Source organism: Canis aureus, chromosome 16, assembly GCF_053574225.1.
Source record: "Canis aureus isolate CA01 chromosome 16, VMU_Caureus_v.1.0, whole genome shotgun sequence".
NCBI classification, from domain to species: Eukaryota; Metazoa; Chordata; class Mammalia; order Carnivora; family Canidae; genus Canis; species Canis aureus.
Window position 1 is genome coordinate 60,044,203 of NC_135626.1, and position 26,637 is coordinate 60,070,839.

Here is a 26,637-nt window from a genome sequence, read left to right on the forward strand (position 1 = left end):
GCATGGCGGTGGCCCCAGCGCAGGAAGGACACAGCTGGAGGCGGGCTGAGGAAGCAGGTGGCGGAAGGGTCACGGCAGGTCTGAGCTAGAGCCTTTGCGGCAGGCCGGAAGGAACCAGAAAGGACGCCACTGTCCTCTCCAGGTGAGGGTGGTGGGCAGGGACAGTGGACCCGGGTTCAGACAGGGAATGAGACACAGGGGAAGGAGAAGAAGTCCAGAGGGACTGTGGGGTGAGGAGGTGTGGGCTGGGGAAGGACCACAGGGACGGGGTGGCTTGAGGCCACCTGAGCTGGGGGTGGGGGTTGCTGGGAAGAAGCGTCCTCTCACATAACTTAACGCATTCATGTGTGGGGTGCGGCCTTCTGCACCGCGTGTGTCTATTCGGAGCTATACCACCGTCTTTGCCAGCTACCCCAGGGGAAAACACACACACACACGCACACACACACATGCACACTGCTCACAGACACACACAGCTCACAGACAGACACCGAGGCTCATGCAAGCACGCATGCCCAGCTCACGCACCCTGATTCGTGGGAACCAGAAGAAGCCACCTGAAGTCATGAGCTGGGTGACGGCCCCCATCTCCGCCTGGGGAACACGTGTGCCGGCTGAAAGGCAGCCCTCGCCACCCGTTCCAAGGCTTCACCCCCGACTGGCCCAAATCAGTTTGCATCTGCACGTGTGATTCTGCTCAGGTGCCCAGCAGAAGCAGGGACACCCGGGCGACTTCTTGCCCCATAAGAACCCTTGAAGGGCACGCATGGGTCCCCACTGTGCTCCTCCACCCCTTCTGCTGGGCAGCACACGCAGTCCTGGCAGCGGGTGGGCAGGCTCAGACTTTCGGACGGCCTGCTCTCGCTTGTGCTCCAGGCTGGAAGACAGAGGTCATGGGAGCAAGTCCCATGGTTGACTCCCAAAGCCAAGGCTGGAACATGAAGGGTGTGTGTGTCCCTGCATCCTTCATGTCCTACCTTGTCTTGTCATCTTCGTCCCTGGAGAAAGGGAGAGTACCAATGGTCCTTCAGGAGGGAAGCCTGTGGCTCCTCTTAGTGCCCTTCTCAGCCCTAGCACAAGGCTCTCAGGTGTATGTTGGATGAATGAATGAATGAATGAATGAATGAATGAATGAACCAAGCAGTCTCCCACCTCCCCCCACTCCTAGTTTGAAGGTGTGCTCAGCACTTTCTCAATTATGAGCATTCCCAGCTCCATCCCCACGTTGTGCTTTCCGAGCATTGTGATGCTTCTCCAGTGCAGGACGAGGACGAGGACGTGGAAAATCCTAGTTTCCTTAGACTTCATGCCTCCTTTGTCCTGCCCACTAGTGTGTCTCTCCTTTGAGATTTATGTTCTTGATGTGCCCTTCTGATGAGTGGGAAAGGCCGGGGGACCAATGAAGCCATTCGAATGCTGCTCCCCGCACCTGCAGTGCAGCCCCGGAAGCTCAGGGTGGGCCCGGGTGGCCAGCGGCAGGGCACCTGCTGGCTCTCGGCGGGGTCTCTCCCTCTCCCCTCTGCCCTCACCTGGGCTGCTCAGCGAGGCCGGGAGCCATCCAGAGGTAAACAGAGAGACCTCAGTGACCATAACAGACACCAGGCAGTGATGTTATTTGCTGTAACCGGAGGTAAGATAATAATATGAGTAATTTAAGCCCAGGCTCCAGGGATCCCTGGGTGGTGCAGCGGTTTGGCGCCTGCCTTTGGCCCAGGGCGCGATCCTGAAGACCCCGGATCGAATCCCACATCGGGCTGCCGGTGCATGGAGCCTGCTTCTCCCTCTGCCTGTGTCTCTGCCTCTCTCTCTCTCTCTCTCTCTCTCTCTGTGTGACTATCATAAATAAATAAAAATTAAAAAAAAAAAAAGCCCAGGCTCCAGATTGGAATCTACAAGCAATAGGAAGGGAAAGGAAGGGGGGGTGAGAGGGGAAGGGGAGGTAGGGGTGTCTGGGCAAGGGGACAAGGAGAGGAGAGTGTCCGGCAAAGGTGGCCGTGTGTGTAAAGCTCAGAGGGCGAGGAAAGCTCGGAGAAATCCAGCGCGATCAGAGTAAAGAACCAGTAGCCCGAGGGAAGCGAAGGGCTGGCAGGGGCGCTTGCAGGGGCTGGGGCAGGGCTCGCGTGAGCCAGCTTCTATCCACGCACCAGATCCGGTTTTTAAATCATCGGGACTCCTGTGGACTGGTTGTCAAATCGAGCCATTTCTTTTTTTTTTTTTTTTTTTTTTAAAGATTTTATTTATTTGTTCATGATAGACACAGAGAGAGAGAGAGGCAGAGACACAGGCAGAGAGAGAAGCAGGCTCCATGCACCGGGAGCCTGACGTGGGATTCGATCCCGGGTCTCCAGGATCGCGCCCTGGGTCAAAGGCAGGCGCTAAACCGCTGCGCCACCCAGGGATCCCGAGCCATTTCTTTAAAAAAATTCAATTCTATAATCTTACAATTAAATACATTTTGTTAAAAACAATGACAACAAAAGCTCGAACCCTCCCCGATACCCTGGCCCCCGCTTCCTAATTATTTGGCTACATTTTATATTAGCTACACTCTTGAGATAATTTGTATTTCTTGCATCTGTGCGCTGGAAACGTTATATAATGGTGACTACCACACCTTGCTTTCCAGCGCCTCACTCGGTGATGTCATGCTGTGAGCTTGAAATTGGCCGCAACAGGAGGATTTACACCATGGAAATTGGCAAACTCTACAAATCAGGGCGTGATTTATGCGGTGGCGTTGATCGTCTAGCCCCGAGAAAGCCGTAGAGAGAATGTTAATCATACAGACTCAACGTCAAGTGGGTTGACTGCCATTACATTGTGAATGTCACAAGAAAAGGATTGTCAGATTGGGGTTGGATCCCGACCGCAGGGCGCCTACAGACACAAGAGCTCGGCAAAGACCAGCGAAAGCATTCTGAGTATCAGTGGGGTACGTGGAATCTGCAACAAGGAATAGTGTATATTTTGTTATTACTTGTAAATTGGCGCCCCACGTCCTTTCTATCCGTAAAACTTAGGATCAATGCACACTCGTTTGTTTTTCGGAGAGCGGGCTGCCCAGCACGCAGCAGCACACCACGGGCTGACGGCCACGTTAGGTGTAGTGGCTTCGTGCTGGATTACGAGGATATCCCCCTTCGCTGGGACTGTCATCGCATCAGGTTTTGGACACTGGCTCGAGGTGGAGAGGAGACAGGAGGCCACCGGTTAGGGCGCAGGGACGGGGCTAGGAAAGATGCCCAACGCCGCGCCTGTGCAGCAGCTGTGGCGGCAAGCGGGCCATGCGCAAGGACACTGCCCAGACGTCAGGAACAGAGCCCTCTGCTCACTGTCGCGGCCGAGGTTATGGCCTGCAGCCACCACCCTGTGCTCCTTTACGCGAGCCTCGGGGAGCACAAGCCATCCTGGGGGACCGTGGCTGGCCAGACTCACACCGTAAGTTGCCAAGACGGAAGCTTGGCCTTCTTTTGAGGCGTCTCCCACCGCTCCCTACTCAGGGCCTGGGCTTCTCCCTGTGCAGGTGGACCAGGTGTCCAGTCATCCGCCGTCCATGGCCTCAGCCACTGTCACTCAGCGCCCCCCTTACAGGCAGATGGAGCCACTTCTGGATTCCTGCAGAGGCCACCATCTGGGGGGGACCCAGCACCAGACTGGGCGGCTGAGGCTGGAGATGCTGAGCCCTCCTCCCTCCCAACCTGGCTGCCCGCGGGGAGCCCCCCACCGCCACCCCCACCCCCAGGGCCATCGCAGGAGCTCAAAGCTGCCGACAGCAGCTGCCCATGTTCCGAAGAGGCTTCCTCACTCAGCAGCTTTCCGCAGGCCGTGGGGCCCCGCGCCCCGCACCCCGCACCCCGCGCCCCGTGCCCGCGGGCGCAGCGAGAGGCCAGCAGCCAATTCGGCGCATCGTGTGCAGCCCCTGCGTGGTGCCGCCATGGCTCCTTCGTCCCCACACCTGACACCTGCGCCCTCGGCCCCTCTGAAGCTCGGGAGACGGATCGCTGATCCGCCGAGGAATCGTGCTCTACAAGGTTAAGCGTGTTTGCCCAAGAAATACGGATAATGCTCTTATCATGTATGACCTTTACTATGTGTGGAACACTGTCCGTGACAAAAATGCCATCTTTTAAATGGTTTTCACACCGGGGTATCCAGCCATTAATCATGGTGCATGCGAGTGCCCGTGGCGCTGCCTAGGAAATCCGCGGGCCCGTCGCATCCCGGCGGCTGCGGACGAGCCTTCACTTCATTATGATGCTGGGCTCGGGCCTGGAGTGTCCTGGGCCTGCGGGTCTCCGAGGGCTGGGGCCAGGAGCCCGCCACCACCTGCTCCTCCTCCCCTTCCTCCCCCTCTTCCCCCTCCCCCCCTTCCTCCTTATCCGCAGCAGCAGCAGCATCCATGCGGGCCTTATTTTAAGGTCTCCTCGGACCCCGGGAGCCGATAAACAACTGGTGCTCGATGCCCCCGCTGAGGCTGCATGTTCATCAACAATGTCGGTCTTGCTGCCCGGCCTTCCCTCTCCTGCTGGAAGCTGGGTATTGTTCGGCAGGGGATGGCTGCCGCCCGCCTGCTCCTGCCTCCCCCCTGCACGCCTAATTGGAGGACTGGCAAGCAGCAGAATTCGGGATATTCTCTCCACAAAGACGTTCTCTGATGTCAGCCGGGAGCATCTGCACTCTCCAATTAGGTGGCCACCAGCCACACGTGGTGGCCCGTGAACACTCGGAACAAAACTGCCCCCGACGAGAGAGGCTGTCATGAATGGGAGACACGAACCGATTTCAAAAGCTGGGGACTTGGGGATCCCTGGGTGGCTCAGCGGGTTTAGCCCCTGCCTTTGGCCCAGGGCATGACGCTGTGGTCCCAGGATCGAGTTCCGAGTCGGGCTCCCTGCAGGGAGCCTGCTTCTCCCTCTGCCTGTGTCTCTGCCTCTCTCTTTCTCTCTCTCTCTCTCTCTGTCTATCATGAATAAATAAATAAAATCTTTAAAACAAACAAACACAAAAGCTCGGGACAGAAACACATTCACCATATTTTAGTAACATGTTTTATGCTGATGACATGTTGAAATGACAACGCTCGGGATACATGGGGTTAAATAAAATGTTTTCTTGAATTTAATTTTGTCTCTCTCTTTTTACTTGTTGAAGACGGCTACTAGAAAATGTGCAATTCCAGATGTGGCTCGCACTATACTTCCGTTAGGCGTGCATGTGCAGCAATAGGCCGGATGCACGCTCCTGGCAGAGACCTGGCCTGGGTGTGGGGGAGATAGTTGGGCAACAGGAGAGAAGGTCGGGCCCCCGCGCAGGGACCTGATGCTCCTGACCTCATGGTGGGTGAGCACGGTGCCCTCACAAACATCCATGCAAACCACCCACCTTTGGGGGATTATCTGTGTTTTCCAAGCCTGATGAGTAGAGACACACTTTCCTTTAAGAATACTCAGTGATTGAGATCCCTGGGTGGTGCAGCGGTTTGGTGCCTGCCCTTGGCCCAGGGCGTGATCCTGGAGTCCCGGGATCGAGTCCCACATCAGGCTCCCTGCATGGAGCCTGCTTCTCCCTCTGCCTGTGTCTCTGCCTCTCTCTCTCTCTCTCTCTGTGACTATCATAAAAAAACAAAAAAACAAAAAAACAAAAACTCAGTGATGACCTGGGGGATAGACAGGCAGAGGTAGCCAGGTTCCCCTGAGTCTCCATTTGGAAGGGAACCGGATGACCTCAGCAGGGAGCAGACAGTGAGTGTCCACCCCCAAACAACCAGCAGTCCCCCCTGGTGATGTTCAAATCTCCCCTGCCCTGCAAATTTTGATGCGCACATCTGTTCTGAGCCACTTCTTAAAATGACCTGTTGATGCACACCAAGGGCGGTACCGCTGGGCCGAGGAACTTCTTGATGACTTCTGGATGTTTTCCAGACCACCTACAGCTATAACCCACTTTCCACCACTGTCCGAAAAAGCACCTGGGTACTTGGCTCTGGGACCACCAAGCATTTCTCCATCAGCGTCATCCCAGGTCTGACTGGTGCACAGAGGAAGTGTAAGTGGGCATTCTAGGACCAAGGGCCATAGCGTGTGCAGGTGCAGGGATGGCCAGGGGAAGGGGCCTGCAGGCTGCTCTCCCCTCTCTCTCAGGGATTTGCCTGGCAGACTTTTGCCCGGAGCAAAAAAGTCCCTGTTTGCCAGACTCTGTGGGTGCTGAGGGCTCAGAGATGGCCATGCCAGCCCTCAGTAGGCCTATTAACTGGTTGTTCCACACACATGGGCAAGCAACAGGATGCCCATGAGCGACCTGGGGGCATCAAGCCCAACCTGAGGATTTGGAAATGCACACGGAGGAGATGGAGGAGCCGATGATGCCTCAGCTGTCTGAAAGGACAAATTACAGGTACACAAGATAGTAGAGGTGGGAAGGACATTCCAGGCCAAGCAAGGCTCTGAGGCATGGGGCAAAGTTAACAATGGGAAGTATGCGGTGGGCAGCCGGGGGCCCCAGGGCAGTTTGGCTTCCGTGGACCCATAAAAGGCAGGGAGTACAGGAGACAAAGCTGGAAGGGTTGATGGGGTTAGGACAGACGGGCAGGGGGACCTTGAATGCCACACCCAGCAACCCAGCTTTTCCCTGGAGACAACGGAGCATCCCCAAAGGGCTCTGAGCTGGGGCAGATGAGGCCAGATTCAGATTCTCCCTCAACTGTCTGCCAGCCAGGGCTTGGAGTTGAATTAACACCAAAGGGACAAAGTTCGGTGGCTGAACTTGGACCCTGGTGTTAGGAACGGAAAAGAAGCAGAGATCCAAGAAATATTTAAAAGATGTAACTGGTCAGGCTCCATGTCAGATTCAACGTGGAGGTCAAGGGAGACCACCCTGGGGGCACCGTGTGTCTCTCAGATGCTGGCTCTGATCTCCAGATGAGAGAAGGGCGTAGGCAAGCCCCCGATAAATACTGGAGGCAGAAGACGTATCCACCAACGACATCCTGGGCCAGAGCAGCGTCACGCTGCCCACCGGCCTCCTGCTGACCTCTCGCTGGCTCTCTGGACGGCCCAGGGCACAGGGGTGACTCCACAGCAGCAGGTCAAAGCCAGCTAAGTACCTAAATAAAGACATGATTGTAAGGATGATTAATTTGAAGCATCTCATTAATTTCATGCGAGGGGTGGGGCCACCAGATAGCACTTCCCGAAACTCATTGTGTGCCTGGCCCCAAGACACCCCCATTCGATGTCTGGTTGGGTCTAATTTAAGTATGTAAATTTAATGGTTCAGTAAGTAAAATTGCCTTTATTGTTTGTGCAATAATTTATGGGCTCGGCTGGTTCATTTGATGGGACTCTATGATGGAGTAGGTGATGGCCGTGGAGCGAGTGTTTATATAAAGAACTCAGGGGAAAGTGTGGAGAAACATTCAGCCCTACAGTCCCAAACATCGTATTCCCAGGCTGCAGGAGCAGGCCAGCGGCCACCCCGGCGCCAGCACAGGTGCTCTGCCCCCGAGAGGCCAGCTGCCACCAGCCAGGGCGGCTGCAGCTCCGGACACTCTGGAGGGTAGCTGGGTGGGAGCCCGGACTCCTGGGTTTTAAGATGCATTCAGTGCAACCTGCATGCAGACATTAGGAGAACTGGGAGCGCTCGGCGTGGGCAGGAGTCTAGGCATTTTAGAGTTCCCCTCACCACCTGCTCCCTGACCCAGCCCTGTCTGCTCCATCCTCCTCCTCTTCCCCACACACCCTGCTCCCCTCACCTGCTAGGGGAGCGGTAGTGGTGAGCCAGGGGTGAGGGCGGGCGGTGCTGAGAGATGACCCGCAGATGGCGGAGCCGGGGCATCGGGAGGAGAGTCCCCAGGGGACTCGGTCACCCTATCTCACTGTGGAAGGTGCCAACGCATAGCAATGAGAAGACCGATCTGGGAGGCAGGGGCTCCAGGTTTTTCTGCGCTCGGGGACTTAGGAGGTGGGAAGCCAGCGCACGCAGAAACTTGATCCTCGGGCACCTGGGTAGCTCAGTCTGTTGAGCATCTGCCTTCAGCTCTGGTCATGATCCTGGGGTCCTGGGATAGAGCCCCCCATCAGGCTCCCTGCTCAGCGAGGAGTCTGCTCCCGCCCCCGCTTGTGGCCTCTCTTGCTCTCTCTCTCTCAAATAAATAACTTGCATCTTTAAAAAGAAACAAAGAGGCTTAATTCTCCTTCTGTTTGCCCAAGATAATCCCTGGGGCACGCCTGAGCGTGTACCAGCCAATGTCAAGGAGAGGGCGACAAGGGGACTGCAGGCCAGCTTGAGCCGCCCATCCATTCCTCAGTAGTCCCTGTCCTCTCGGAGAACCCCACCTCCCAAAAAAGCCAGTACTGAAAACTTGGTCCCAAGAGAACCCCTGGTTACTCTGCTTCAATCATGTCCCTTGTGCCAGGGGTAAACTGAGTCCTCATGGGAAGAAAATCCGGTAAAAAATGGAGTTTGGGAAGACAGCTAAAAGAGTGAAGTTGGGAAGCCTTGTTAAATGAGATCTGCCTTTAGAGCATGGAGTCGTGAGGATGCCACCGCTGACATGTGACTGTGGGTCATGCCTCCGGAAGGACGGGTGGAGTGGGAGTGGGGGGGCAGAGAACCCGTGACCCTCCCAGCACGCAGCTCCAGCTGGCAGCCACCCATTCCGGAGCTGAGCAACCCCTACTCTTCCAGGCCCTGGTGCTCTCCTCCATCAGGTTTCAGCCTTCCCCGTCCCCTGTGATTGTCCCTGCCAGGGTGGGGACAAATAAGCATGGCCACCTCTCAATTTTCCATGGCTGATTATCTACTCTGTGGATTATCGAAAGCCAATTTTGGCTCCTAGACCAGCATTATCGCACCCAACCGCCCTCTCCAGCCCACCTGAAGGGGGGGAGCTCAAAGGGCAAGTCTGCTCACCTACGACTTGGCCTCGAAAAAATGCCTCTTGGAGAGGAACTCAAACCTCTGTGGAAGTTGGGTGCTGTCCTCATGAGATAAACACCCAGGATTTTGTATCACGCGCTTTACTGATCCCTGTTAATAGGATAAGAATGCTGTGCTAAAATTAAGCTGCCTTCACATTTGTTTCCAGTTCACTTCTCCCCGTGGGGGGATGGCCCCCCAAAACAGACTGACAAATATAAACTGCTCCTAACCACTTTAGCAGGGACGAGGGCTGCTGATGCCCACCAAGGGCTCACTCCGCGTCCAGCACTGAGCCGGTTCAGGAGATGGAAATCTATAGAGACAGAAAGACAGAACCCACAGGTCAGGGCAGGGCCCCCAGGAGGGGACTCTGAGGCCAGGATCAGAGTGTAAGTCATTTAATCAAAAGTGGAGCACAGGAAACACCAATGGGGAGCGGGGAGGGGATGTGGGGACAGGAGGCAGTCCAGAGAAGTACCTCAGTCATGCAATTGTCACCGAGAGCAAATGGAGCTCCAGCCCAACAGCAAATTCTGGGAGACACAGTGGCCCATCCTGGAGGCTGCAAAGTTTCCACCAACTCCCTGAGCACCCTTGGCTGAGGGCTGGTCCCAGGGGCATAACTCATCAGCACTTCCAGCCTGTCCTTCTACCTAGAGGGATCCTGACTCTGGCAGTGAGTCCAGGTGCAAGAGCAAGCAGAGGTCAATGTCAAAGGGCTCTGGGTGGGGCACCCGCAGGCCTGCTACACCCATTTTAAGAAGAAATTACTTCCCAAAGCCATGCACCTAATAGCAGACAGAGATTCTTCCCCGAAGCCCAACCATCCCCTGGCCCCACCACACTGACTCTGCCGAAGGCCCCCCTGCCTCTGTGGGTTTCCCACAACACCCAGCTCCCAGGTGGGAGCACATGGTGGCATCCCTGCTAACACCCTCCCCCCACTCCATTACGAGGCGGAGTGACACCACAGAACGCTGTAACAGCACCAAAGTCGAAGGCCAGGGGCGTAGCAAGAGCCTGACCTTGAAAATACTGTTTTTCCCACTGACGCAAAGAAGGCTGATGAGCATGGGAGAGGACGTGGAGACCTGGAACCCTCCTACCTGCTGCTGGGGACGTACAGAGGTGCAGCCACTGGCAAAACCAACCTGGTGGCCCTCGGTAAGCCAACCACAGAGCCACCATGTGACCCAGCAATTCCACTCCTAGAAACATACCCAAAAGAATTGAAAATAGGTGCCCACAAAGACCTCGACTACAGATATTCACAGCAGCCCTATTCACAACAGCCCAAGATGGAAACAGCCCGAAGGTCCAACCACCGAAGCATGGGTAAACAGCATGGCGCATCCATTCGCTGGAGTGTTATTTCAGCCATGGAAACAATGGAGTTCTGAGACGAGCTGCCACATGGAAGGACCTTGGCTCCATTATGGGAAATGAGAAGCCAAACACCAAAGGCCACATATTGTATGATCCCACTTACACAAAGTGTCCAGATTGGGAAGCTATGGAAACAGCACATTAGTGGCTCCAGGGATCAGAGCGGGATAGACTGACGTGTACCTGCTTATTGTGGAGTTTCTTTTGTGAGGATGTTTGCCACCAGATAGTCGTGATGGCTGCACCATGTCATGACTGTACTAAAACACCACTGAATTGTATTTACAACAGTTAAAATGGTAGTTTTGTATAATGTGTCCTTTACCATAATTAAAAAAAAAAAGAAATAGCTGCCCACCCCAGAAGAAGGAAGGAGTGATATCGAGGTTAGAAGCATTTATTGCACATAATTGCAAAACTCGTGAGAAATCTTGACTCTTTTTCACACCCAGAATGGAGCGTGGGGAAAACCCAAACCAATAATAATAATAATAAAATAATAAGCCCTAACAGCTGTGGGAGTAAAATCGTCTCTTTGGCTCACGTGTGGATAATCGAGAGTTAACTCTTAATAAAAATCATAAAACGCGGGAGCAGTGGGAATAAAGATTATGTCCTTAGCCAACTGCCAGCGACCATGTTCCTAAAATAATGACTCCCCTTTTTATTTCCTTCATTTTATTGTACAAGGTGTAATATAGCCGGGCTGTGCCCCACCTTCCAGGGGAAGGTAATTGTCAATCAAAATGAAAAATGTCATAATTTAAGTCTGTCCCAGCCTGACAAAAGGGTCCATATGGTCCTTAAGTGAGGCGCGCGAAGGTTGGCGCACGGAGCCGTGATTTACAGGGTCACCAGCGGACCCGCTCCTCCTCGACCTTCAGGGACCACGTGCCCAGGACGGTCACCTGGATGCGTCCCCGCAAGCCCTGGAACAGGGTCCCCACCCAGCGAACCCCGGGAGGAGGGACCGCAGTGAAAGAACACGGAACATGATTGATTCCCCTTTCTCTGCCCTGCCGCTGCCTAACCCCGGAGTCAGAGCAAACGACACAGGCTGCAGGTCTGGGGACCGGTGGCGGCTGGTTGCGTTGCTGTTGCGTTGCCGCGTTTGTTTTCTCATCTTGGGAAGTCATGATGCAGGGACGCTTACGTGGGACTGGGCAGCACAGGGTGCGTGTGGTCAAGCTTGCCCTTGCACCTGTACTCGACCAGAGTGAGGATGCGCGGCATCCCTTGTGCCAGGCGGTGATGTCATTTCAGCCAGAGGCACCTCGGGTGAGAGACATCCCCGGGCCCCTGGTGTCCGGCCTCCCAGCCAGAGCCTCCTCCGAGACTCCCCCAGACCCCTCGCCCCTCCTGGATCCCTTGTGCTGGGGCTAAAGCTGCTCAGAATGAACAGAAACCAATCCTGACTCCTCCTTCTTTTGAGCCCATCACCCCCCTCCCCACTGTCACCACCGCCCCCGTGTTGTTCTGTATTTTAAATGAACACCATCTGAACAGCAACGCGAGCACACAGTTGGGGCAGCAGCCTGTCTTGTCCTCCCTCGCTCCGAGTCCGCAGGCCCCAGGGAGGCGGCCGAGTTTCTCCCGGGAAATCAGAATATTGGGGAGGCTCCAGGAATTTCTGGGGAGTCTGCAGACAGCGCATGCCCGCCACCCACACACGCCCGCCCGCACACACGCACTCACGCTCCCCCCGCACTCTCCCGGCTCTAGGGAGCCCCCCCACACACACACACACCTCATTGGCATCCAGTCCCATTAACTGATTGCTCCTCCCGCCCTAATATTCTAGGCTGTTCAGCAAACCTTCTTTTGTTTCCGCTTCCCCGCTGTCCTTCTGAGAGGGGCCCTTCTGATGAATATTAACGCTCCGCCTGAACTGTTCCCAACCGTCTTAAAGGGCAGTTCTTCTTTTCGGGAGGCCTCGATCAATTGATATAAAGCAAGGACGGGATCGATACGGAGGGCAGAAGGAGCGGATTGCAGGGTCATTGGATGGACGAGACTGGATATCTTTTTTTCTCCCCTGAACCTCCTCGTTTGCTTGCCTGGACTGAGTTTTTTTTTTTTTTTTTTTTTTTTTTTAACGATTTTATTTATTTACTTATGAGAGACATGGGGAGAGAGGCAGAGACACAGGCAGAGGGAGAAGCAGGCTCCCTGCGGGTAGCCCGATGTGGGACTCGATCCCAGGACCCCAGGATCACGCCCTGGGCTGAAGCTTCTGCCTCTGACCACCCAGGCGCCCCTGGACTGAGCTTGCAACAGGGCAGCTGGAGGGGCTTCTAGGATGGGTCGCTCCTGCCGGAAGCCACCAAATTACCTCTGAAACAATGTGATAATCAGCTGGGCAGGGCAGGGGGTGGCAGCTCCAGCACCATCCTGCTAATCCTGTTGGGGGGGACCCGCTCCTTCCCACTGCTCCAGGGTCTCTGCTCGGGGTGGGGGGGGCAGCTCCCTCCCTTAAGAAGCCTGCCTCTCTGCCCACTAGCTGGCCTGGGCCAGGGCGCCAGCCTGGGTGGCGGCAGGGTGGGCCCCGAGGTCCCCTCCTGCTCTCCCCCTCCCCCCCTCCGCCCCACCCCTTCTTTCCTCTCCCCAGATCTGCTGTAACTGACATTTTCCATCTGACAGGTTCTGTTTTCCCTGCCTCCGGTTGCCAGGGAAACAAGCAGAGAGGACCGCAGCCAGGGAGCCGTTAGCTGCCTTTTTAAGGGGCCCTGGACATAAACAGCACTTTCCATAATGGGAGCCGGGCACAGAGGTTTAAAAAAAAAAGAAAAAAAAGACAAAACAAAACAATGCAGAAGAGGAGGCTAAAGTGAAAAAAAAAAAAAGTCAGGGAAGGGCCCCCCCCCCACTCTGGGTTAATGGGAGAATGAAGGACGGAAGACAGATCCCAGGCAGCCTTACACTACCCTGGACAAAACCGGCCACTTTCCGGAAGGGTCTGATCGTCTCCTTGATGTGTAGAAAAGCAGACACAGGCCACCAGCCCCGATGGCTTCTCTGAGACCACGAAGCTACTCGGGACTATGGCTCCACGGAGCGGCGGGGGCGGGCACCCCTTAGGATTGAAACCCTCGGTGTTTCTGAAGCGCCGGGCCATGCAGACCTGTCCTTGGAGAAAGGGGAGGGGTTCTGGTTTCTAGGGCCCACTTGCTCCCTGGAGGAAGGGGGCAGAGGTGCAGGAATTTGGGGGGAAATGGCAAAGGGCGAGGTGGCAGAGGGGAGGGTGCCCCTCTCTCAGGAAGCCAGCTGGCACTGGGTAGGCAGGGATCTCTGCATTCACCCAGGAGCCTTCTCGAAGCAGCCGCTTCCGCAGCCCCTTGTTTGTAGACGGTGCATCATGCGTGTGCACGCGTGAGCCTAAACACGTAGGGTCAGACGCGTGGACCTAAGGGGACCCAGCCCTTGGCAAGCTTGGGGAGCAGAGCATTTATTTGTGGGCCCCCAAAGGCAGCATCTGCTTGTTCCCCTTGGGTGCCTCTTCCCCCTCTACCCCCACCCCGACCCCAGCAAAGGAGCGACGCTCACTGCTCTCCGGTGCTCGTCTCCACCAGCCCGTGCCCATCTACACCCGCGAGTCCCTGTCCCAGATACGCTCCCAATGGACCAGGTACCGGTGCACCGAGAAGCCACATTGCCCGTGCTGACGAGCAACTGGCACCATCTATTCTGTGCTCATTGTTTCTAGTTCCCGCGGCGTTAAACAGGTCATGAAACATTTTTACACCCCGTCATTAATGATTTTACATGCCCGCACCTCTCTGGGCTTCAGGTCTGTACCTTTCCACCCGGAGGCCCCCTAGTCCTTCAAACTCCGTAGATTCAGGGCATAACTCGGGGTCCTCCGCCCCCAACCCAACCCCCACTCCTCCCCCCAAAGTCTCTAACCCACAGCCTCAGGGTGGCCCGTACCCCTCCCTCACCCTGGGCCCGAAGGGTCTGTGACTTTGGGTTCCGTCGCGTGAGTGTTTCTGAGCCCCTCTCACATCTCCAGCCCCCTGCGTCTACCATGTTCCCTGTCCCAGTCGGTGCCCGTCCCACCAGCACCCCTACGTTCTTCCCACGCACTAGGCTGCTGCCAGCAGTAGGGTCTCTCCTTACGCAAACCTGCCCACCCTCTCCCCTCCACCACTGCCACCTGGCCCCAGGGATTTCCATTTGAAAGCACTTGAGAGTGAGCTAAGGATGCAAAATCCTTCACCTAGTGCTCCTCACCCTTCACCTTCTGACCTTGACTCCGCTTTCCAGATCCTTCTTCCACCTGCCCCCTGTCCCCTCACCCTTCCACACCTCCATCCCTCAGCCTGAAAGTTTCCTTATCCCTGCTCGGCTTAGCAACGTCCACCCATGAGATGCCACCACAGGCGGGAGCCTCGCCTACCCTCCCTGGTCATGTTGGTCACCCCCTCCCAGCACCTCACCTGACGTTTGGTCCAGGCCGGTCGCATCCTCTTGGGGCTGAAGACTCTGCCGGCTGAGAATTGGCCTGTGTACAGCAGGTGCTCATACTTGTCATTTCTTTGTCTTCCTGGTGGGCCCTGGGAGGGGGGTGACAAAGACACATCTCCTTGAGAGGCCCCATGCTGACTTCCTGAACAGCACCTGCACACGGCCTGCCTGTCCACATGCAGGAGGACATCCCTGTGTGAGGGAACAACGTCGGGTTGAGAGGTGAGCCTCCTCAAACGGGTTCGCTGAATATCGTCCCGACGGAATGTCACAAACATGTTAAAGGGTTTAATGGGATCAACTTTCTTTAATAACAAGTATAAAAGAGGGAAATAGCATGCAGTCCCACATCCCACAGCCCGGATACCCCTTCTTGATATATTTTTAAAATTAAGAATTCCTTTTAAAATGCCAATTCAAAAAAAAATAAAAATAAAAATAAAAATAAAATAAAATGCCAATTCAGGGCAGCACAGGTGGCTCAGCAGTTTAGCGCCGCCTTCAGCCCAGGGCGTGATCCTGGGGTCCCGGGATCGAGTCCTGTGTCGGGGTCCCCGCATGGAGCCTGCTTCTCCTTCTGCCTGTGTCTCTGCCTGTCTCTCTATCTCTCATTAATAAATAAAAAAAAATAAAATGTTTAAAATGCCAATTCAGGGGCGCCTGGGTGGCTCTGGTTGAGCATCTGCCTTCAGCTCAGGGCGTGATCGAGGGATCGAGTCCTGTGTCAGGCTCCCCTTAGGGAGCCTGCTTCTCCCTCTGCCTGTGTCTCTGCCTCTGTCTGTGTGTCTCTCATGAATAAAAACATAAAATCTCTTTAAAAAAATAAATAAAACGCCAATTCATAGCACCTGTTGAGAGACGGTCAGTCTCCTGAAGTGGGGAAAGTGGGCTCTGGGCGGCCCCAGAGGCAGACCAATGGGCTGAGGTGCACCACAAGAGGGGAGGGGTGGCCCGAGTGAGGGGTGGCCCCAAAACCCAAGCTGGCTGGGGATGGAAGGAGACAGGTACCAGGCGGGAAGATCCGGGCGCTTGAGAGTCTGCGTCCGGGAGCCTGGACGGTGCTAACTCCACAGTCGCAGTTGAGAAAATCCCACTTGATCAAATCAAAGCAGGCTGAAAAGAGGCAACCAGCGCCCATGAGAGGTTGTGTGTCGCAGAGACGCAGGGAAGGGAAGAGGCCGAGAGGGAGGCACTTGTGTTGGGCAGAGGGCTCACAAGTGCTTTGACTTTCTCAAGAACTTACTCAACGTTGTTGTGCTATTTATAATTTTTTTTTTTTAACTTGGCCAGTGGCAAGAGAGCTGTTGTGAAATCAGGTTCGGGAGGCTGAGAGGCCTGAACCAGCCAGGCGCCGGTTTGCTGACGAGGATACGCACACCGGACAGAGGCCAGAGGCTTTGTCGCCCACCAGGACAGGGCAGCTGGCGGGATCCCAGGGAAGGCTGGTGCTGGAACAGCGGGGTCTCCACATTCCCCACCCGTCTGACCATGGTGTGGATTCGGTTAGAGGAGGCCAACCAGGATGGCCCCGTCAGCTCCTGCCTCTGCAGCTTGTGGGGTCCAGGTCAGGCCTGGCCAAGTGGCCAGCAATCAGAACTTCTCCTGCAATGGGTAGTACTGCAGGATAACAGAGTGCATGAATTCTGAATCGGCAGTTTTGGGGTCACCAGGAGAGTCCCTGAGGCCACAGCCAGCTTCCCCTCATGAGCCCTGGGCAAAGGCTGCCGGGTCCAGCTCCAGTCTGGAGCACCCTCCTGGATCAGATGCTGCTGTCGCCTGCAATGGGCATCTGCGCACGGGGGCCTGCATGTGCTGGGTGTCCAGGGGTCTCCGACGGTCTTCCCGAGGGTACGAGCCACCCAGAGAGCGGTGAATCAAGTCTGGACTGATGACGTGGGGCAGACAAGGGCCCTCCCTCATCTCTGCTTGGCTCCAGCCCCCAGAAACCTCCTGCCTTCTTTCCAGGAGCAGAGGGAGCTGATCTGCTCTGAACAACAGGTTCATCCCAGGAAGCCGGGCCCATCCAGGGTCCAAGCAGCCAAATCCCCAAGGTAAAGGATTACCACTCACTCACTTGTATCACCTTCTTTAATTTACTAGAGAGACTTCCACCTTTTCAGTTCACTTTGTCCTCTGGGCAAGCCTGTAAGATAAGCGGGGAAGGCCTGGCTTTACCCTTCCTTTATGTGCGTAATGCTTTCTCCGTCCATTATGTGGACTGTCAAATGATAATACAGGGAAACTGAGGCCCAGAAATGTTGGAGCAACATTCGCTCGCTGTCAGGGCAGACCCAAAAAGGATGTTTTGTAACTTCTAAGTTGGGACTCTTCTTGGACAATACCGCCTTCCGGAAGGGGTACTTGAGGAAGGTCATGGCAAAGATGACAACGCGGAGGCTGGTGGCAGGTCGCCGATCTGCACTTTGTATGTTTACAATGTACGATGAGGTTGGAGGGGGATCAGGAACAATCTTGGAAGCCAAGGTCCAAAGTTTCAGCTTTTCCCAAGAGCAGTGGGGGACCTGGCATCTCTCCAGCATGGGGTGGTCACAGGGAAGAAGCCTGTCTTCAGGATGGGCCGGACTCCCAGAGACCATGCGTCTCATTCGGGGGTCTGACTGATGACTCGAGAGGAAGGAATCCACATGCTTTGGCCTTTCCAGGTGGTCCAGGCTTGCCCTGCGCCAGGCCTACGTCCTCAGTGCCCAGGGCTCCTGGCTGTGCCCGCTGGAAAGTCTTAGGGGGGACCTTCAATCCCCGGGGTGGGGGGAGGCCTCCATCTGTGGGGTGCCTCCATCCCTGGAGCACCACTAGATCTTCTTTCTCTTTTCTCTCCTGGACCAAAGAACACTGGCTGGTTGGCCCCAGCCCTGTGTGTTGGATCCAAATTAATTGCCTTTGTTATGTTCATGATGCAAGTGTCCCCTCCAATTCTTTTTCATGCAGCAGATTCCTGCATGTTGCTAAAAATACAAACATATGACTCATAGCTTCTGAAGACCCAAAGGAGCAAGAACCCTGCTTGGCCTTTCTGCTCTTTGGAGTCTTGGAGTCGGGCCAGGGTACCAGCTCGGGCCGAGGGCCTGAGAGCAAGCACAGAGCTCACACTCAGCTGCAGAGAGAGAGACAGAGAGACAGAGAGAGAGAGACAGAGCGGTCCAGATGGGACCCAGGGCCCTGAAGGTCGGCACACCTCTGCAGGCACGGCACCACCGCAGGTAGAGCTTTTGCATCATTTCTTTGAGCTCTTCCTCTGCTCTGCGCTTTGTGGTATTGTCTTGTGAGAGGTGAGATCTCAGTTCTTGTTTACTGTCTTTACCATCTTGGGTAATCAGCCCCCTCTAGCTCACAGCGGCCTTCTGGAGGCAGTGAGGGCCTCCCCCAGCAGCCCAGATGTGCCCACGTCCCTGGGCCCTCCATGACCTTGCACCAGGGGAGAGCCGGCTGCTGGATAGGCCCACGGGGCACCAGCCTCACCCCCGATGAGCAGCACAGACCCCTTCCCAGCCCTCCGCCTCTGATGCCCCAGCGGTCCCCGAACCCAGCAGCCTGGCCTGGGAGTGAGTGCCTGACGCCATCCACCGTGAGGCCGGCCTCCGCTGGTCCCAAAGAGCCTGGGCCAAGAAGCCAGATCTTGCAGAAACGGGACTCTGGAACCGGAGACCGGCTCAGGCAACCTCTGCTTCCTCTTCATCGGAATGGGGGTTAGCAGATGCCCCCGAGGCTGATGTGAGATTGAGGAAGTGGGAGCCTGACGCCTGGCCCAGGGAGAGGCTCGGAACATGTCGTCACAGATTAACCCGCGTTATTAGCACCCTGGCCCTGGTCTCCCAAACTCGGGACCGCAGTCACCCCATCCCTGCCCCGCACCTGGAGCTCAGGCCCCTCTCCTGCCCGGGCCCCTCAGTCTCTGAGTCACGGACGGTTGGCCGAGAAGCAAACACTGTAAGTCCTCACTCCTGGGAAGCAGCAGCTGAAGAAAAGAAAGCCTTTAAGAGCATTTTCTTGGCAGCCGAGGCCCTCCGATGAATCAGGATTCTTTTCAATTCCTGACTTTATTCCAGGCGACCTGCCGGGTCCTCTCTCGTTCCCCTCCGGGTGCAGCCCCGGCAAGAACGGGCACGCAGAGGACATGGGAGGAAGGAGGGGGATGTGTGCTCAGAAATAAGGGGCTGACAGGTCCCTGTCCGGCTCCCAAGGAGACCTGTCCTGCTGAGGCTAGAACCGAGGGGCTGGACATCCCTTCCCATGCATGTGACACCGCCCCTGACACCCCACAGGGACTGACACCTCCTTCTCCCTGACGCATCCCCTCCTTCAACACTCAGCCCCCCTGAAAATCATCTACCTGCTGTGGTCACTGTGGAGCAAGGGACAGGGAAAGGTGTTTGGGGAGAGGTGAGGCCTTAAGACAAAAATGTGACCCACGTCGGCTGGCCACGTGCCCACCCTGGGCCAGTGCCTCTATGCCCAGCACCCTGGGCCCCTCCAGCCCTGAACGGCCAGAAGTGAGAGCGTCAGTCTCCCAGTCAGAGCCAGCCGCCAGGACTACACCCACGCCTCTTTGTTCTCCTCCATGTTCAGGCTCCGCAGAGAGCGGGGCAGCCGGGATGCCCCGTGCCCAGGACTCTCAATCACGGCAGGACTTAATGACCAACTGCTCCACCATGCCTCCCATGCACTGGAAAATGCTGGAAGGTAGCTGTTAGCAGCAAACCACATGAAACAGCGAACCGATCCAACTAGAAATCTGGTCGAGTATGCCCGGTACCCCCCAACGTCGCCACACACGCACCCCCTTTATGAGCGCCGGGCACAGCCACCGTGATCCACAGGCAGCTAATTATCCTGCAGCCAAGGCCCGTGGTGGGGAGGGGAGCGGGAAGTGGGAAGCAAAGCTCGTAATTAAACCTTTGAGTGCAAAAGGTTCTTTCCATGTTGGAGATTGATTGAACCAAAAAGAAGTGGGTCCTACCAGAAGGTTAATTCCCAAATTGGCCACCCCTGGTTTAACTTGGAGTTAAATGGGACTTTTTTTTCTTTTTTAAGATGGTGGACAGTTAGAATTTTATTTTGATTACACTGCCAGCCAAAATAGGTTCCCTCTTCTTGCCCTTCTGGGTCCGATCGTTGTGATGATGGCCCCGATTTGCACAGGCCTGCTTGCACCTCTGTTCCTGAGGAACACCCCCTCACCCCCCCACTCCGAGGCTGGAACTGAGCTTGGCCACGTGACTCGCTTTGCCGAGGGGAGGAGCAAATGTGACACAGCACAGGCTGGGGACGTGCTCACGCTCTTTGCAACCCTGAGACCACCACGGAGGAAGCCCAGGCTCACCTCCTAGAGGCCAAGAGGCCACATGGGCCAGTTCAGCCTGGATCTTGACACTAACCAGCCCGCCACCTGCCAGAAAAGGCAGTGAGGCCGCCCTGGAGCCCCTGGCCCCAGCCGAGCCACCATGAACATCGGCCAAAACTGCCCTGAAAGGAACTGCCCCACTAATCCGCAGGACACCAAGATATAACAAACGTAGTTTTAAGTCTCCTGACTTGGGAGGTCATTTAGTCTTTTTTTTTTTTTTAAGATTTTATTTATTTACTCATGAAAGACACAGAGAGAGAGGCAGAGACACAGACAGAGGGAGAAGTAGGCTCCATGCAGGAAGCCCAATGTGGGACTCGATCCCAGGACCCCAGGATCATGACCTGAGCTGAAGGCAGATAGATGCTCAACCACTGAGCCACCCAGGCATCCCCGGGGGTCATTCATTCTTGATGCACTCTCCAACCTCTACCCTACCACACGCCGCGGAAGGGCAAAGACTCCATTTTACTTAAATGTGTATTTTCATGCCTGGAACTCCGTAGAGAAGACACCAAATAACCTGGTGTGCATGGAACACGGGTGTGCCCACACATGCACACACACACACGCTTCTCTCACGTAACTTACCTTCTAAATGAGTTGTAGACACATGAATGTCAAGCATCCCTTCTGCAGATCTCCTGCGGAAAGTATTCATTGTACCTGCGGCACCCAGCGACACCTGGCAGCCCTGGTCACTCTAAATGCTGAGCAAGACGCAACCCACCCCAGCTGGTGCCTTAGAACCACAGGAAGGTGGAAGAACTATCAGCACGGTCTTGACTAGATGGGCGATGGCACCTGCCAGAGGGGCCCTGGAGGTGGTGACGGAGGTCTCACGGGGCCACAGAGACCAGCCCAGGAGCAGAATTTATGAGGTCCCAGCCATCTGCAGGGACAGCCCCCTCACCTGTTTTGTCCTACTTAGGTGTGACTGGAGTTTCTCGCTGCAGCCTGCGCTGTTTCCTCTATAATCTGTGTTGTGGTCTGAGCCTGAGAAGCAGCAGCCCTCTCTCCCCTCCTCCTGTATCGACAGGGCTTCCTAACTCACAGGCCTCTGCAGAAAGCACTTTTAAGAGCATTGCAGGGGCACCTGGGTGGCTCAGCGGTTGAGCATCTGCCTTTGGCTCAGGTCATGACCCTGGGGTCCTGGGATCAAGTCCCACATCGGGCTCCCTGCAGGGAGCTTGCTTCTCCCTTGCCGGTGTCTCTGCCCATCCCCTTCTCTCTCTCTCTCTCTGTCTCTTATGAATAAATATATAAAAATCTTTAAAAAAAAATAAGAGCATTGCAGAGCACACACAGGGTCCGATGTCAGGTTTTCTTTCCTTTTTTTTTTTTTCAGGTTTTCTTTCCAAAGCAACGTCCAGAGCTGCGTGGCCCAGACAGGGCTGCTTGGACAGAGGCCAGGCCCAGGATCCGGGCTTCACCCAGGGTCTGTGCCTGACCTCCGGTCCCTCTGTTCCCAGGCCTGGGGCTGGCCTCGTGGCAGCCTTCCTCCCACCCCCAGGGAGCACCTGCGACTCCACTTCTCTCAGCCCCAAAGGGCCGACCCAATTCCATGAGCAATGCTCAGAAATCACAGAGTGTAATAAAGTGCTGCCTGTGGGAACAGTCACAGACCACTTGAGGAGCCCATTCACTCTCTATGAGGGCAGCGTCTCATTTTGTGACATTCATTCATCCTGTAGGGGCACATTCATGCTCTCCTTGAGGCAGCCACTTACTGTATCACATTTTAAATTGATACTTAAAAGCCTTGTTTACAACACATTGAATGGAGTCTAGTAGATGAGCTATAAAATAATTCCTATTTTTTTAAACTTGCCTTATATTAAATCATACACAATAAATGTCTACCTAGAGACTCCCTTAATTAGTTATGATGTATCCATACAAAGGAAAACTATATAACCTTTAAAAATAATGAGATATTCCTTGAACACAGTAACACATCTGCAATGTATTTTTGAATGAAAAGAGCAAATTGGAGAACAAATATATACAGTGTGATCCTGTTTTTGAATACACATATATATTAGCAACGGCACAACATGCTGTAAACCAAAATAAGTCCCGTTATTAGTAGTTATTATCAAGGCAAGCAGAATTACAAAATCTTCCACTTTTTACTTTATACATTTTGGTTGTTCTGAAGCTTTTTTGTACATACACATGCACTCCTTTGATAATCAGAAAAAAATAAAGTTTAAAAAATAAAAATAAATAAATAAATAAATAAATAAATAAATAAAATAAAAAATAAAAAATAAAAATAATGACAAAAAATAAAAATCACGCAAGCATAAGGACCTCCGCCAGGTTTATGTGACGGACTCCACGAAACGTAGTATTCACAGCAAAATTAAAAAGTCAGCTGGGCAGACAATGCCCACTTCCTAAATCTCCAGGAAATCCCATGCAGCTCCAAAATCAAGAGTAGACCCTCTCTGGAAATGTAATCTTATAAAGCCGACACGGAGGGCCCTGTACCATTCGTGGAAAATGAATGTTTCCCAGAGCCCACCTGGCCATCGGGACCCCCTGCTTTACTAGTCGGCATGTGCTAAAGCCTGCTGTGGCAATAACCCCAAAACATCAGCGACTTAGAACCACAAAGGCTAGCTTATAGATGACCAGTCCTCTCACTGAGAACAACTAGTAAGTTGCTTAACCTTTTGTTTTTAATGTTAAGACATCAGAGAGTGACCAAGGCAGTGGGGCTTGAAACACAAGCCACATCCCCGAGACAGGGAGACTGAGGCGACTGTGACATCCCATACTACTTTCCCTCCTCATGGGTTAGTTCCCTGGCAGCGTGGACAGAGAGACCCAGGCCTGCAGAAATAACCCCTGAGAGCCAGAGGAAGCAAGCAGAGCTTCCACCGCCCCATGAGGCTGGGTGACCAAAACTGGAATTCGGGGCTAATTAGGAAGCCAGGGATGTCACGATCCCGGAAAGAAGAGCAGCTACACAGAGTATGGGGGACTTTCTGGGTCACTTTCGCCCTCCCGGCCTGGAGTGGTTCCCCACCCCCACCCCCAGGACACAGGCCAAGAGGAGAAGGGAAGAGGGTGGAGCAGAAGCAGAACCTGAGGAGGTGATGGAGAATTTTCAAAGCTGACAAAAGACATCAAGACACGGATGCAAGAAGTGCTAAGAACCCCAAGCATTACAAACAAACACACGCGTGCACACTCCCTGGGCTATCATAATAAACCTATCGAAACCCAAAGACAACACCACCAAAATATTCCTCCCACAAAACCGGTGGAGTTGGCAGGACCAGCAGTTGGCTGAACTTTCCATGTTCCAGAAGCATGGAAAGGGGTGACAACCTCTATCACCCTGAAGGAAACCCGTGGACAAGCAAGAAATGAATGAGAAACAAAGATTTCCTTCAAAAGCAACAGACTCAACAGGCACCCATCCGTTGACCAGGGGACGCGGACAAGAAGGTGCACAGGGATGCAGACTGTGCTAGCGTCAGGAGCAGGAGCAGGAAGCGACCCCCCATGAACACCCACCAGCAACGCAAGAGAGGAACACATCCTGCTCTGTTTCTAAAATAGAGCTCACGCAGCAAGGCCCATGAGTCACAGCCCCGCGTGGCAACGCCGAAGAATCTCTCAAACGTTGAATGAAGAAGCCAGACACAAAACAGCACATGCTGTACGAACCCATTTATGAATAAAGTTTAAAAAAAAAAGAAGAAGAAGAAAAGCAAGCCTATGAGCGGTGAGAGAGAGATCAGGGCTTAGGGTGGTAGTGGTGAGGAGGTTTTGGGGGGCGCCTCTGGGGAACTGGTAACAGTCTCTTGATTTGGGTTTGGGTTACAGAGAGAGGATGGCTTGGTAAAAACGTATCGAGCTCTGTATTGATAATGTGCATGCTTCTGTCTGCTTCTTCTGTATGTATGTTGGGCTTCCATAAATGATTTACGGGGGCGCCTGGGTGGTTCGGTCGGTTGAGCGTCCCGCTCTTGATTTCCGATTACGTCGTGATCTCAGGGCGGTAAGATTGAGCCCCACGTCTAGCTCCACACTCAGGAGAGAGTCTGCTTCAGATCCTCTCCCTCTCTCTTTACCCCTCCCTGCCTACCTCCATCTCTAAAAAAGAGAAAGAAAAGAAAGAAAGAAGAAAGAAAAGAAAGAAAGAAGAAAGAAAGAAAGAAAGAAAGAAAGAAAGAAAGAAAGAAAGAAAGAAAGAAAGAAAAGAAGAAGAAAAAGAAAGAGAAAGAAAGAAAGAAAGAAAGAAAGAAAGAAAGAAAGAAAGAAAGAAAGAGAAAGAAAGAAAGAAAGGAAGGAAGGAAGGAAGGAAGGAAGGAAGGAAGGAAGGAAGGAAGGAAGGAAGAAAGAAAGAAAGAGGGATCCCTGGGTGGCGCAGCGGTTTGGCACCTGCCTTTGGCCCAGGGCGCGATCCTGAAGACCCGGGATCGAATCCCACATCGGGCTCCCGGTGCATGGAGCCTGCTTCTCCCTCTGCCTGTGTCTCTGCCTCTCTCTCTCTCTCTCTCTCTGTGACTATCATAAATAAATAAAAATTAAAAAAAATTTAAAAAAAAGAAAGAAAATGAAAGAGCGAGAAAAGAGAAAAAATATTATTTACATATAAAACAAAAGGTAAAGCATAATTTTTACAAGACAGATACTAAAGTAAAAGGAAATTCTAGTACCAAACGCAGTAGGTTGTGAATAATTTTTTAATTAATTAATTAATTAAGTTATAATTTAACTCTCAGATGCCAGGTCACAGACTCCTGACTTCTCTGGCTTTTCTCTAAGCAATGGCCCTTGTGTGTCTATGTAATGCACCTAAATGTCTTTCTAATGCCAAGAAGGAAGACATAACCGTTACAGCAAATTTAGCTACAGGCCCTGTTGCCCTCCGGAGAGACCCCACACCTGCGTCCGTCTGCCCTCCCCGATGCACACCCACCCACACACATGCACTCGCACACACACCCTCGCAGGGAGACGTGACGGTGTCTCCGGCCCCATACACTTGGGAGCTTTTCCCCGATCAAAGGACAAACAGTGAAAAGCAAGGGCTTGATTCTTTTTTATCCAGTTAGCACTTTGGCTGCGGCCCGGGCCTCTTCAGGCGATGACGGGGAGCCAGACACTGAGGAAATCTCGCCAGGAGGCTCCTTAGGAGCAGCAGCCAGCAGTCCCACCCCGGGAGCGGCCCACCCGGGCCCACCCCTGCCCACCCGGCCGCAGGGGGGCGTCCCTGGAACTCCCCTTTTGGAGGAGGGAGCGTAAGGGAAGGTCACCTCCCCCTCGACTCTGTCTCCCCCCCCAACCCCCTCCCCTTGGGGTAAGGGGAGCACCTGCACTCAGGACCGTGCGGGGTCGCACCCGCCCGCCATCTGGCCACACCTCCGGCCTCTCTGCGCCCATCACTGAGCCGGTGCCAGCCTCAGTTCCCACATCTGCAACATGGGATGTTTACCTCGTGTACCTTCAAAGGTCATTTTCAGGGAATCCCAAGGCAACCCTCAGGGGAGCAGTTTGTAAATTGTCACTGCGTGCGTCGTAAAATATTACGTTGTTGAAAAACATAGTTTCTGTTAATGGAGAGAGAGACAGATGGCAGATCCTGGGAACCTCGAGTGTAGCTCCGGAAGGTTCCAGCATGAAGCGATCTCTGTGGCCCGAGAAGCAGGAAAGGACAGTGAGGGGGCAGGCCCCGGGGCGGGGGGCAGGGCCGGGGCACCCAGGGGAGTGGGCTGCGGGAGGCCCGCCCCTTAGGAGCTCCGCGGGGGGGGGGGGGGGGGGTGTGTGCATCGAGGCCAGAGTCGGCCCCTCTCCTCCTGCCTCCCCTCCAAACGGTTTCCAGGAAGGGCTCTGTTGCCATGGGAACACATGTCCAATTATTCTACTTGCAGAAAATCACTTATCAGCCAACTTGGTTGGAACACATCCCTTCTACAGAGCAAAAACCGCCTCTTGGGTTTTTACCTCCCTCGTAGCCAGAGCTTTGAGTGAAGAAATGGAGAATCAGGCTGCGAGGGGTGGTCTTCGGGGTCAGAGATGGTTGGGGGGCGCTGAGAAGCAAGCCCTTCAGCAAACCGCAGGGAGCTCCCTCTTGTCTGCAGATCGATGGGCCAGTTGGAGCCCCTGTGGGGACACAGCGGTAGCAGAGGGGGAAAAAGGACTTTGTGCCTTCAATGGGGGGCCCCAAGCCGGGGATGGGGCATGGAGACCAGCGAGCAGATCAATCCGTCAGTGGCGAGGACAACAATAGGATACGCTCAGGGTAGTAAAAGTAACCCAAGGGAGGAGAGACGGTAACTCACAGGCTGGGTTTTGAGGTACGGATAGGAGCTTGCCAAACAGGGGGTGAATGTGGGTGCTTTGGGCAGAGGAGATGATGATTACAGAGTGGGGTCACGGACATGAGAACAGGTGGCTGAGCCCTGTCCAGCGTAAAGCCCAGTGAGGGAAGGAGGGAGATTATGAGACGAAGCCACGAATGCCCTCCAGGGAGTGTGGTCTCC

The 26,637-nt window shown here is 54.3% G+C and overlaps 1 long non-coding RNA gene across 4 annotated transcripts; it reads right to left on the reverse strand.

Annotated features, from left to right (window-relative positions):
• Positions 1-5,090: 5,090 nt before the first annotated feature.
• On the reverse strand, positions 5,091-25,889 carry LOC144287094 (uncharacterized). Of its 4 annotated transcripts, XR_013354998.1 has the most exons (7): positions 25,590-25,889; positions 14,742-14,961; positions 13,230-13,426; positions 12,121-12,639; positions 9,150-9,232; positions 8,911-9,027; positions 5,091-7,102 (listed from the first exon to the last, which is right to left on the reverse strand). It is a non-coding gene; the product is annotated as an uncharacterized LOC144287094 (long non-coding RNA). The 4 variants fall into 4 exon arrangements; XR_013354995.1 differs by lacking the exons at positions 8,911-9,027; positions 9,150-9,232; XR_013354997.1 differs by lacking the exons at positions 8,911-9,027; positions 9,150-9,232; positions 25,590-25,889 and adding an exon at positions 18,640-21,350.
• Positions 25,890-26,637: the final 748 nt, after the last annotated feature.